At 40.5% G+C, this 9662-nt stretch overlaps 1 long non-coding RNA gene across 1 annotated transcript; it reads left to right on the top strand.

The window, feature by feature from the left end:
* Positions 1–2798: 2798 nt before the first annotated feature.
* On the top strand, positions 2799–7318 carry LOC125619430. Its single transcript, XR_007350992.1, has 3 exons — positions 2799–3687; positions 3786–5704; positions 6575–7318. It is a non-coding gene; the product is annotated as an uncharacterized LOC125619430 (long non-coding RNA).
* The last annotated feature ends 2344 nt before the right edge of the window (positions 7319–9662 follow it).

Raw genomic sequence — 9662 nt, 5'->3', positions numbered from 1 at the left:
TAGCAGCGCTAATTGATCGTGGAGCCTGATTGTGGGGCATCTGGGGTGGGGAGCAGGAGAAGAGAAGGCAATGTTGCCTAGATGCAACTAGATTAAAAAAATGTATGTACAGTTGATATGAAGAAGAATGCTGCTTCAATTTCACAAGAATTATTGCCAGGCTCGTTAGCTGGAATTAATTTAAGAGGAAATAAAAAGATGTTCCATATCTTGACTGCTTTACATTCACTTTCATTCTGAAACTCTATGACATGACCTCTGGACTCTGTTTAGTTCCAACAGGTCACTCTACCCAAGATTTGGGTAGCTGCCACCTTGTGGCCAGCATTGTCCTGTGGGAGAGGAGGGGCCAGTTGGGCCTTCCCAAGTTGCTGCTGGAAGATGTCCAAAGTAATCTTTTCCCATTATTAATAAAATGACTATAGATTAAAGTTTCCATATAGTAGAAAAAGTTAGAATTTCAATCTGTTTTTTCAAGATTTGGAAGCCATAGAAAAGGGGCGGGGGTGCAGTGGTACACACCTGTAGTCCCAGCTGTTTGAGAGTCTGAGGCAGGAGGATGGGCTGAGCCCGGGAGTTTGAGACCAGTCTGGACAACATAGCAAGACCCTGTCAGCTGGGCATGGTTGCATGTAATGCCAGCAGCTTGGGAGGCTGAGGCAGGAGGATCCTGAGTTCAACCCGATCCAGTTTCAACAACTTAGCAACTCATTGAGACCTTTTCTCTAATAAAAAAAAAAGTGGGGGAGTAAGATGGGATGTGGCTTAGTAATTGAGCACCCCTGGGTTAAACCCACAGAACAAAAAAAAAAAAAAGGACTCTGACTCTGTCAAACCAAAAACCCATAGGGGAACATTTTTAAGTAAGTTTTTTTTTTTTTTTTTTTTGGTGCCAGGGATCAATCCCAGGACCTCACATATTGGCAAATAGTCTACCACTGAGCCACATCTCCAGCCCCTGATATATAGTTCTTTTGTTTGCATTTTAGGATGTAATATGAACAAGGACTGTGATTTTTTTTCTAACTCTTTCCTTCATGCCAAAATTTTTTAGGGGTTTTACTTGCTCTGGTCTCTAGTCCCTAAAAGAAACCAGGTGTATCCTGTAGTTAGCCACCTGTCCCAAGTTCATGAGAGTTCCAGGGGAAAACCTGGGTCTCTGTTAGCGTCATTCTGGGTAGGAATAGTATTTTCCTTGGCATGTTTTGTAGCCTTGCTACCTGCCGGCTGTCACTCCCACCTAATTAATAAGTTATTTACATAGAAAAAAATTTATTTAAACATTACATTTCATTAATCGAACCTTCTGCTAAAGATTGTATTTCAACAAGACTTTGTTACTCCCAGTCTTTTTAAAAAGTCATCTGCATCTTTAAGGAGGGCTGGCCCTTTTTCCCTTCTGAGATATTAGAGAGTATCTATAATAGAATACAACAGTTTTTTATGCAGCTACCCAGTGGTTTAATCACAATGCAGAAACAACATTGCTAATCTGAACAATCTACATGGATGACAACTCATTGAAACAACTATCAATTAACAACATAATTGTCAGTTATAAATTGCCAACATTAAAATAGGCAATTGAAACTTCTGTGAGGCTTTTGTGCTCCACCACCCCCCTTTCCTCTTTAAAGGGTGTAGATATAGGGCAGGGGCCTGGGTTGAAAAGTTTAAACTGATGACCAAGTTAATTGTCATTTTAATTACTGGGTCATCTTTCTTATGGATTATTCTGAAGTGAAAATAGTGGTGCTAGTCATAAAATTCCACTCCAGGTTTGGCAGGTCAACCTTGCAATTGCAATCCCAGGTCTACATTCTCTTTAATCAGGGCCATTGTAGACAGAGCATGACATTGAGTTCTCTCCTATTTTGTTTGGTCAAGATCATGTCAAAGAAAACCCAGACTCTGGATGAAGGCATAGTCCATTTTGTAAAGCAACTAAAAAAAACAAAAAACAAAAAACAAAAAAACAACTTAGCTGAATTTTGTCAGGATAATGGTCTCAGTGTCTCTTCACTATTGAAAAAAAAAAAAACAAAAAACAAAAAACAAAACCACCCTGACCTCAGGCCTCGGTGAGTGAGAGAGCACAAAGAGCAGAAAGAAAAGAAGACAAGAATTAGTATTCAGTGATAGAAAGAAAGGCATCTTGAAAATCAAAAATGCAATCATCACCTTTGCAATTACATGTCTCTCACTTGGCTGCCAGGTGTCAAGGTGGAACCAGGCTGCTGGGGATGCAGGATCACCTGCAGGGGGAATTTTTTAAAACTAGGACTTCAGTTTATACTTGGGCACTAAATTTCACTGTGCAAAATCTGGCGCTACCAGCCAAGATCTGAGCCAACTAAAATAGGAATTATGATGCAAACTCAGCCTATTCTTTTGCATCACCATTGAACTGCATAGTACCAGGTGTTACTTCTCCATTTGAAGAGAAAGTTTGACTCAGAACTTAAAACAAATAACTACCTCCTTCCTTGGGGACATTGGAATGGAATGGAAAGACAATAGACTTTTTCCCTAGACCTTAGGAAAGGAAAGAGCAGTGCTGGGAGTATGGGAATGTGGCTTCCTTTGTTGGATCTGTAACTTCTTTAACTACCTTGAAAAGGAGAGCAGGGAACTGGGAGTTGTGGTGATTCCAGCTACTTAAGAGGTTGAGGCGGGAGCACTGCAAATTGGAGGTCAGCCTTAGACTCTTAGTCATTATGAATTTAAAGAGATATCAACCAAAAATACTTTCATTGACCTAAAAATATTTTTAAGTTAATGAAATAGTTCTGCTTTTTTGATCTTAATAAAGGGGAATTTAAATTTTAAAAAATGTTAAGTCATCAATTAGTGTTTACATTTTAAAATTCACTTTAAATTCGGTGGACTGTATTGTTACTATGCATAATAACTTTCTTAACCATAAACTGCTGAATCCAGCTTTTCTAAGCAACTGGGTCAGTGCTGTTTATAATTTAATAAGTTTTGCAAATCAACTGTAACATATACAGGTGGCATTTAATAACAGTATAGCAAATATCCTTTGTCTTTCCCGCATGGTATGGTTATTTCATTTGACTGTGTGTAGTATAGTCAGCACTCCAAAGAGCACAAGAAACCATTATTATCTTTTTTTTAAATTATTTTTTAGTTGTAGTTGGACTCAATACCTTTATTTTATTTATTTATTTTTATGTGGTGCTGAGGATTAAATCTAGGGCCTCGCACATGCTATATGAGTGCTCTACCGTTGAGCCACAAACCCAGCCCCTCTATTATCTTAATTTATTATCTTAATTTAAATAGTCATATCATACTTGGAGGTTTTTCTGCTCATTGGTTTAAGGTGGGTGGGTAGGGTGCCAAATGACAGTTATCTAATGTTGTGCATATTTTCCTTCAAGTGCTTCCCTGAGCCACATGACTTGCTTATGGTGTTTACCTTGGAGCGTCTAGACATCTATATGCTCCTCCAGCTGTGTGGGCGATGCTCTTCACCTTGTGGCTTTGGCCCTTCAAAGGTTACATTTGCTGCATGGAAGAGCAGTTGGCTTTGCCGATAGTTAATGTCTCATTGCACCCCTTTTCCACGCCATCTGTCTGACCTGGACCCATTCCAAACACCACGGCTTTGCTGGCAGAATGGTCTTCCTGCTACAGAAGTTTTGTAATCTGCTAATTGACAGGGTAAGGAAAATTTATATTTGGGTTACAGCTGAAAAGTTGGATGTTTCTTTGATGGGGCTTTAAATACTGACATATGCTGCACTGGTTTTTGATTCTAGGCATCCGTGTTTGTGTTTGGTCACGCGCTCTCCCCTGTGTTCTCTGCCTCATTGAGAGTATGGCATCCTTTGGAGAAGAACATCAATATGATCTACCAGGGAATTATCCTCTACTTAGTTTACTCATTAAGCAATGATTTTATTATTATTATCTCTTCATAGTATGAGACAGATGGCAAAGAAGGAGTTTGCTTTATTGAACAAGATGTGGTATTAGGCATGGCAAATCTCACCCAATGGTTATTACCTTCAGTAGTCGTCAGTCTAATAGGCATCTTTGCCTTTGTACAGGGCTTGGTTCTATATTTAGCTCTTAAGTTAAGGGCAAAGCTGTTATCAATTCTTTTTTTTTCTTCTTCTTCTCTCTCCTGCATGTGGGTGGAGGGCAGAAGAATTCTAGAGAAGCGAGTTTCATTAAAATCATGCTGTTTAAGATAACATTTAGGGTTGTCCTCATCTTGAAATAATGCTTTAAAGCTCAGTCGGAGCAATCCCCATTTAAGTGAGTATGGTCCTGCCTAGGGATTTGGATCCATGTCCCTAAGGTGAGGTCTTCTGCCCAGGAACCACATGTACATGTTGCAAGTGGTGCATGAGTGTGGTGTGATATTGTGCCTCTGGACTCCACCAGCCCCTCTCTCAGTTGCAGCCCCTCAATCTGCCCTCGAACAACAATTGGCAGAAGGAAAGATGAGAATGAAAGAGAATTTCTTCCATCTTCCATACCTTTGAAAACTTCAAAGTTGTTCCCAATCTGGTTCTGATGATCCATGTCTCAGTGCAAAGCATACATAAAGGTCTGAAATCTGCACACTGATCAGAAATAGTTTTTGGAAAGTCAGATTTAATCCCATGAGCCAAATGATCACTACCAATAGCCATCAGGGAAAACCAAAGTCCACAGCAAATTTTAATTTGGCAAATGCATAAAAGGTTCAAAAGAGCAGAGGTCTCATTTACATTCCTCCCTCTTATATGGGATTTTCTTCTATATTAGTAATTAAAGGGTGCAGGCTGGAGAGCGCAACTATATCGCATAATAGCCATCGGGAACACACTAACAACTTCCTTGAAGTAACGCACACTAGGGTGTTTATGGTTCAGTGTCACATAGACTCTCTTTGATCTAAATTAGGATTCATTGGCAAACTCACAATAGGCTCCACATGTACCCCTCTCAACCTCTTTCTTTTAATCATGGAAATTAGAGATGGAAAATATCCATTAAGTCACTTAGTCCATTTCCCTGCCAGGGTGAAATTGTTGCCTGTGATATGTGGGTAGTGCTTGGTCCAGCTTAAATGTAAATGTCTCAGGGGACATGCGGGCTCCTGATTTTATAATTTTCTTCTTTTCCCTTAAAATTTAGAGGGGGAAGAAATAGAAACCAGAGGTAGAAGTTTCCTCCCTTCGTATGACTTGGAGGTAATGGCGGTGGGGTGGGCAAACGTGCTCACCAGGGTATCAGTGCTCTGGAAACTGCACCTCTCCCTTGGGCAATTCCATTACTCAAAAAGTGCACAGAGAAATGCCACCAGTGTCCCCAACCCTATTCCTCTTCAGCTCAGTGGAACGATCAATCTAGATTCCTGAATGTTTCCTGTCAACTTGAGTGAGTAAGCACTCCAGGTTTGGTGAGGATGAGGCCCAGGAGGGGAGAAACTGCCTCTTTAGGTTTCCTGTTGACTAGCCACAAACTGCACAGGCCTCCTGATTGGAGAATGAAGTCACTGATGTAGTGTGAGCTCATGATAGGACCATTGCCTATCTTATTCTGAGTGGCCCAGTATTTTTAGACTTTGAGCATTTGGCATTGAAAGAAATGTGTGTCATTGCACAATGAATGCTCTCCCTGACACATGTTCAGCAACAGAAGGAAGCCTGTCGCTCAGCATCTGCCCACATCTCCAGCTGTGGAGGTTAGTTCTGTGGAAAAGTTGCAAAACCCACTGACCTTCTCTCTAGTGGGATCTTTATAGCAGTGGATGAGATGAGATTTCAAAAGGGAAATAATGACCCATTATGAGATTTGCATTTTGAGTTTGTTTTAGAAGTTTTCTTTGAGTCTACTAAGATCACCTGCAAGTTGATTTTAGGACAATCTGATAAATGAACCTTTCAAATTCTGATCCAGATGTATAGAGTGTGATTATTCACATTATAAGATGGAAGTCTTCCCTCCAAAATTCACTGTGGGTTTCATTAAATAGCTTCCCACAAGCATTTGAAGGAGGATCAGGTTTGCAAAAGCTGATGTACTTATTGAGGAAGATATTTATTGTATAAAGCCTTGCCAGGTTTCCATTAGACAGAAAAAGTTCTTCGTTCAGTATGTCCAAACACGTGGCTAAAATTAACTGTGTATTCACAGAGGTATTTTTTAGGACTTCTGTAATATACAATGTATACCCCATATAATACTTAATTTAAATACCCCCAGGTGATGAGAGAGAATGGGTCTTTAAAACTAATCCCATCCCCCCCCAAAAATGAGTCAGTAAAAACTTTAAACTTGATCGATGGTCTAGAATTAGAATCTACCAAATGCATGTCTAATATTGGATTCTGTACTTTGCTAATGAAAATCTCAATTTGTAAAGCAATGTGGCAGATTCTGCCTGCTGTTCTCCCAGTAACCATTCTCCCTGATTTTTGGTGTTTGTATTTCTGCCCATGCTTATGTGGGGAAACTGTATTCTTGTCAGTGAGATGTAGAGGAAGTGGTGTGGAACATTTCTTGATGTGTCCTTTAGGATACCATCCCTTCCCTTTCCTCCTCTTGTTGGCAGCCTGGAAAATTTTATGGTGGTAATAACTCTGGATGCTGTCTTAGGATCACATCTGAGGAGGAGAGATTGGAAGGTACCTGCATCCAGGTATTTTTATGGAACTTTCAGAATAAAAAGAATTTTCTTCTGGGCTTTTTTTTTCCCCTGTAAAAATTAAACTTGGTGAGTTAAAGTTACTGTTCTGAGAATTTCTGTCACCAAACCTAATTCTGATTAGTCTCTTTCTTTTTCTTTCTTTTTCCTTTTGAGATGGGGATCTCACTATGTTGCCTGGGCTGGCCTTGAACTCCTGAACTCAAGCAATTCTCCTGCCTGGGTATCCCGGTAGCTGGGACAACTGGAAAGTACCATGGTGCCCGGTTTCTGTTACCCATCATTTTTTTTTTAAGTTTTCTTTCTTTTTTTATCTTTATTATTTTGTTTGCTTATTTTTATGTGGTGCTGAGGATCGAACCCAGTACCTCACATGTGTAAGGCAAGCGCTCTGCCACTGAACTACAACCGCAGCGCCTCTGTTACTCATCGTAATCTTGATTTGGTAGATACTTAATGTCTTGTTAAAGACTTACTATTTCAGTTTCTGTTGACAATGAATGCTCGTTCACATTTATTCCTTTGAACGTGATCTTGAAATGTTTGGAGAGATAGGTGCCTGGAAGGACCCCAGGTCTATAGATTCCTAAATATATGTCTTAACTAAGATAACAAGATGGCCATTGAGCTGGGTGTAGTGGTGCATGCCTGTAATCCTAGCAACTCAGGAGGCTGAGGCAGGAGGATTGCAAGTTCAAAGCCAGCCTCAATAGAAGCAAGGTGCTAAGCAACTCAGTGAGATGTGTCTCTAAATATAATACATAAAAGGGCTAGGGATGTGGTTCAGGGGTTGAGTGCCCCTGAGTTCAATCCCCAATACCCCCCTAAAAAAATAAAAATAAAAAAGGGCTGGGGATGTGGCTCAATAGTTAAGCACCCCTGATATCAAAAACAAAATCCTTGGTACCAAAAAACAACAAAAACCAAGATGGCCATAGAAAAGAAAGTTTCTTGTATCCATTCTGTTTGCAGCATGTTGAAATGTGTACTCTTGTACCACAAAGGGTTTACTAAGAACCCAGGCAAAAAGTAATGGTTAGCATAAATAAAAATAAAAAGTGCAGGATCCCATGGCGCATGCCTGTAATCCCAGCAATTTGGGAGGCTGAGGCAGGAGAATCATAAATTGGAGGCCAGCTTCAGCAACTTAGCAAGACCCTGTCTCAAATAAAATAAGAAGAACTGGGGATGTAGCTCAGTGGCAAAGCAGTCCTGGATTCAATCCCCGGTCCCACAGGGAGGAAAAATGAGAGTAGGGAAAATATGTAAATCAACACTAGAAAAATGTAAAAATGGATAGAGGCACAGAGAGATGTATTCAGAAGTAGTGTATGCATGTGAAATCAGTTGCATGGGAAGAAAATGAGTGTTTACACTAGAACTTTAGTTATGTTTAGTTAGAGTCATTTTTCCTCCTAAAGTGAGAGGCATCAGGATTTAGTAATATTTAGCATATGGGTTGTCATGCATTCCATGCTGCTGGCCTATGACATTTACAGAAGCACAGGGCCCTGAGGCACACAGGGCAGACCTTCCACACACCACTGAGGCCCACAGAGCCACCTAGCTAGTTTGGTTGCTTTCTGCAGGCTGAGGCATCTTGTAGTACATGTGTGTCCAGTTACGTGGATTTCTGGTTTATATCATCCATATTTAAGTACATCCTCAGGAAGGGAGGGTAGTAGCTGAAAAGCATTCCTGCCAAGAAACTGCCTGTTTAGCTTGTCAAACGAGTATTATCTTCAGGCAGCTAAGAAAATGGCCAGGGCTTGGGGGTGTAGCTCTGTGACAGAGCCCTTGCCCAGCATGTGCAAGGACCTGGGTTCAGTCTCTAGCATGTGCACACATACACACACACACACACAGAGTAAATAAATGACAATGTGATCTAGTTGTGTCTGAAAAAGAGCTAAAATGATTCTGAAATTATTAGAAGACTCTTTGAAAGATGGATTTTTTCCTCCCTGAGATTCCTAACAGCTTTAAAAATTGAAAAGGGAGATAGAGAAAGAGAGATGGACTCTCATGCTCAGGAATGAAAAAAAAAATATATTGTTTCCTCAAGAGAAAGAAAGCTTTTCTTAGCTTAAAAAAAAAAAAAAAGTAAAAAGAAAAGAAGCAGTTATTTATGGGACCTGTCCTAAGTTGAGGCAATATCCTCAACATTTTCCTGCAGTAGAAGGTGAGAGAATTTCATTCCACCGCTTCACAAAGGATCTTTGAGCATTTCATGGACTTGGGCTGTCATTACTAAAAAACGTTGTATCAATAATTTTGATCTTGACAGTGCTGATCTTTCACTTTTGGGTGAATTTTACATCTGAACAGTTGAATTTTCATTGTTACCTTGTAGCTACTGACAGACACGAGTGCTGTCATTGGATGCTGTTTTCTTGCTCTCTGCTTTCCTTAAATCTCAACAATTGCCATAGTCTTGCATGACACACTACATCAGTCCATATTTCCCCTTATCACTTTTTATCCCACCCTTTGACTTACATCACTCGAGCGGGAAACTCACAATTTGTTTTTGCTGTTTTCTCCTCAGACTCTTCAGTTTGTCCCATCCTTACCTCAGGTCAACTCTCTCCAGGCTTGGTGACCTTTGCTCTCAGTTACTGAAACAAAGATTTTCTTGCCTAGCAATGACGTGCCCCTGAGTGTGTTTTCCTCAGCTCAAACGGGAAATTTGAGATAAATGTGTGCAATGTCTTAGGAATCCTCTCCCCTACCCTCCACACTCAGGTTCTTCCCATGTGACAATCCTTTACTCCAGCTTCCACACAGAGCCCCAGGATGGACCTTCTGGGGGAGGGGGTGGGGGGAAGGGACTGTGTCTTCAGGAATGCAGTTAGATATGCTGTGCTTGTGGCCCAGTGGAGACATCTGGGACCTCATTAAGGATGAGTTAAGGAAGAAGACAAAGGGCTTTTAAAATTTTGAAATCTCCTAAACCACAAAAATCCTTACGCTCTCCATCCGCACCAGGTCAAAA

This window comes from Marmota marmota, unplaced genomic scaffold (genome assembly GCF_001458135.2).
Source record: "Marmota marmota marmota unplaced genomic scaffold, marMar, whole genome shotgun sequence".
In the NCBI taxonomy this organism is placed as follows: Eukaryota; Metazoa; Chordata; class Mammalia; order Rodentia; family Sciuridae; genus Marmota; species Marmota marmota.
This window is presented reverse-complemented; position numbering and strand designations above follow the sequence as displayed.